This window comes from Aethalodelphis obliquidens, unplaced genomic scaffold (genome assembly GCF_003676395.1).
Source record: "Aethalodelphis obliquidens isolate GAN/ISIS:26980383/991018 unplaced genomic scaffold, ASM367639v1 scaffold7, whole genome shotgun sequence".
NCBI lineage: Eukaryota > Metazoa > Chordata > Mammalia > Artiodactyla > Delphinidae > Aethalodelphis > Aethalodelphis obliquidens.
Window position 1 is genome coordinate 11,727,013 of NW_020837951.1, and position 3,960 is coordinate 11,730,972.

Below are 3,960 nucleotides of genomic sequence, written 5' to 3' on the forward strand. Positions count from 1 at the left end.
GTCTATACCCAAGAGAAATGAAAACATACGTCCACATAAAAACTTGTACATGAATGTTCATAGCAGCATTTTTCATAATAGAAAATAAGACCCAAATTACATCGATGGATGAATGGATAAATAAAATGTGGTATATATCCATACAATAAAATCCATACAATAGAATATGATTTGGTTTTCAAAAGAATAAAGTACTGATACATGCTACAACATGGATGAACCTTGAAAACATGATGCTACCTGAAAGAAGCTAGCCACTAAAGACCCTGTGTATTAGAGTGCCAGGGCTGCCATAACAAAGTACCATAGACTAGGTGGCTTAACTAACAGAAATTTATTGTCTCCTAGTTCTGGAGGCTAGAAGCCCAAGATGAAGGTGTCGGCAGCATTGCTTTCTTCTGAGGAAATCTGTTCATGCCTCTTGTAGCTTTTGGTGGTTTGCTGGCAATCTTCGGTGTTCCTGGGCTTGTAGAAACATCACCTCAATCTCTGCATTCATCTTCACATTGCGTTCTCCCTGTGTCCAAATTTCCCCTTTTTATAAGGACACAAGTCATTGGATTACGGTCCACCCTAAAGACCTGATTTTAACTAATTACATCTGCAACACAACCCTATTTCCAAACAGGGTCACATTCTGAGGTACTGAGGGTTAGGACTTCAACATATGAATTTTGTGGGGAGGAGACACAATTCAGCCCGTTAATACCACATATTATATGATTCCATTAATATGAAATGTCTGGAATAGGTAAGTCCATAGAGACAGAAAGTAGATTAGTGGTTGCCAGGGGCTGAGAGAAAGAAGGAATTTTGAATGACCGCTAATGGATACAGGGTTTATTTTTGAAAGTGTTCTGAAATTAGATAGCGGTGGTGATTGCACAACTCTGTGAATATACTAAAAACTAATGAACTGTACCCTTTAAATGGGTGAACTGTATGGCATGTGGATTATATCTCAAAAAAGCTGTTTTTGTTTTGTTTTGTTTTGTTTAAAGAATGCATGCAATGCTGGCCGCTCTTTCCTGCCCTGTTAGGGTTCTGCAGATCATGTGACTTAATGCAAGTGAGAATGTTTGGGAAACTCTCCAAAGATAAAATACAACTGTAACCTTTGGTCTTCAATTTTTAAATGCCTTTGGTATTTGTTAAGTGCATTCCACCCTGCATGGTGGATTCCCTATTAATTCCAAACCTTTCTAATGTAATAAGGAGAATTCCAGCTCTCCTTAACAGCCAACTTGAACAGTTGCTGCAAGCTCACTGTCATATTACTGAGAAAAACATCTTTCCTAAACCTGTGATTCCCACGAAATGGTCATCCTTTCCAAACGGATGTCTCTTTTACCACTGAATTTATCTCAGTGCAATCTCTGGAAAGCACCTTCAAGCCTTTGCATTTTAAGAGACTAGTTTTTTTCCTGCAGCTGCATTTTTTTTTTTTTTTTTTTTTTTACGGTACGCGAGCCTCTCACCGCTGCGGCCTCTCCTGCTGCGGAGCACAGGCTCCGGATGCGCAGGCCCAGCGGCCACAGCCCACGGGCCTAGCCGCTCTGCGGCATGTGGGATCCTACCGGACTGGGGCACGAACCCGCGTCCCCTGCATCGGCAGGCGGACTCTTGACCACTGCGCCACCAGGGAAGCCCCTGCAGCTGCAATTTTGCCCTTGTTGGATCACAGCTAGTTCTTTCACCAGAGGCCAAATAAAATTTCATGAAACAGTTGGGATTTCAGCAGCTAGCAAAGTCCTTTCTTGTTCTCTGAGACGCTTTCATGCGTCTGCCCCTCCCTCTGTTGCTGCACAGAGCCTAGCACCTCTTAAGGTCAAGCCTTAGGGACCACGATGTAGGCAGCCAGCCTGTTCAGCTGCCTCTGGCCACAGGAGCGGTGGGTATCCTATTCTTACTCATGACCTTGGCTGTATGCTTCATGCCTGCTGTAAGGTGAATTGTCTGAGCTGCAGGTCTCTCAGGCAGCCTGTCTCCGGTTCTCTGGAATGAACTGCTTATAGATTAATAGGTTGTAGGTAAACAGTGCAGTTGCCGAATTCAATTTGGCAAAACTTAATTTTCAGTCCCTCCAATGTCCTCTTCTCCTATCTACCTGCTAGATTTTATGCTTTGGGGCCATTTCAAACTGGCCCCCCTCCTAGCTCTCCGCTCCCATGCTGTGTGACTTTGGCTGAGCTGCTTAACCTCTCTGGGCCTCAGTTTCTTCAGCTTTCAAAGAGGGTAATGATCTTTGTCTCATAAGGCTGTGAAGAGAATGGAATGAGGTTTTTCTGGTACCTACTGAGAGCCTGACTTAATGTTGGCTGTCTCTCTCTCTCTCTCTCTCTCCCCAGCCCTGAGGGAAAGCAAGTTTGCTCTGCACCCTGACTGAGGACTGAGACACAGTGGAAAGAGCACTGCCCTCAGGGTCACACACACCTAATTTGAAGTCCCAGCTCTGTTGTGACCCTGGGCAGACCCGTCTCTTCCCATGTCACTGGGGTTGGGGAAGGGACCATGAGGGGCACATGGGATCATGGATAAGAAGCTGCTTAGAAGCCTGTAAGGAGCTGTCTGGCTGGGAGAGTCTGTTGTCACAACTGCCCTTCCAGAAATCATGTGACCTGACACCCTTCACACCCACCCAGGCTGCTCCTCACAGGACCCCACACTCAGCTCCACTTACCTAAGACCTGGGCAGGTTTCCCGGCTCGCAGGAGGGCAGCCTCCAGGTCCCTCTCGGCAGCCTCCTCTGTTTTCCTTTCTCACCACCCTCCCAGCAGATGGCTTCCTAGCCCAAGGTGGCTTGGAGGAGCCCTGGGCCAGCTGAGCCTCCATTTTCCCCTGGTTTATGGGGGCGTGGCACTACTGAGGGACCAGGGAAGCTCCTCCCAGTCATTCCCCGCTCAGCCACTTAGAGCAGTGAGGCCCTGGGCACGTTCCTGAAGTCCTCTCTGCTTTGGATGTCTCCTCTGTATGTTGCAGATAATGATAGCTCCTCCCTTGTGGGTGGCCGTGTAGATGAAATGTCATCACGCATAAAGAATTTAGATCAGAGTCAGGCACATAGGAAGCAGTCAACAAATATTTGAGATTACTGTTGCTTATTCACTCAATTATTCATTCACTGGACACCTTCACTCTGCTGGGTGCTAGGCACACAGATGAATCAGATAGAGACCCCACCTTCACGGGGCTCCCAGGCCAGAGGGGCAGGCAGACAAAGCTCCGGGGTCACTAGTGGACGCAGTGATAGCACAGGGTCGGTACAGTGGGAACTCCTGCACAAGTGATAAGGAGAGTGGGTGGTATGGGGCCGCTGGGAGAGGCACGGACTCCTCCGGGGTGGGTCAGGAGAAGCCTCTGGAGAGAGACCATGTGGCTGGGCCATGTAGGGGCGTAGGAATTCACCTGCTGGAGGGAAAGGCCCGGAAGAGGGCGGTCCAGGCATGGGAACAGCACAGGCAAAGATGCAGAGGCTAGGAGAGCAGGGCCCGCATTTGGAGGTGAAGCCTGTGAAGGTGAAGCCGCACACCCTCACCCCTCCTACTCATCTGGAATCTGCCCGTGGGGTCCTGCTGTGAGCAGCTGTGTGGCCAGGAGTAAAACCCCCAGAACTGCCCTCAGCCAGGACGAAAGGGCGATGGCAGGGAAATACCCTAGAGCCCTTGCCCCTTGCTGTGGCAGCAGCTCTAACTGGTGTTTCATCCCACTTCCCAGAAGTCCCCAGTGCTAGGAATGCGACCTGCTTATGAAAGCACGCTAGACTGACGCTCACCTCCAAAATGCACTGTTTGGACCCCAGTCCTTTTCTCAGAGGCTGCTTCCCGGGAACCCCACCCTAAGACATCCAGCTACGAAAGAGCTGACCAGACAGGTGGATTGTCCAGAACCCCCTCCACCGTTTTGGTGACTTGATTAATTCTTCTGGCAATTACTGAGGATTTGGTGTATGGCCAGCACCAG

General features: G+C 48.9%; 1 long non-coding RNA gene across 1 annotated transcript; it reads right to left on the bottom strand.

The window, feature by feature from the left end:
- Positions 1-315: 315 nt before the first annotated feature.
- Positions 316-2,874, bottom strand: LOC113620207 (uncharacterized). Its single transcript, XR_003432691.1, has 2 exons — positions 2,681-2,874; positions 316-534 (listed from the first exon to the last, which is right to left on the bottom strand). It is a non-coding gene; the product is annotated as an uncharacterized LOC113620207 (long non-coding RNA).
- Positions 2,875-3,960: the final 1,086 nt, after the last annotated feature.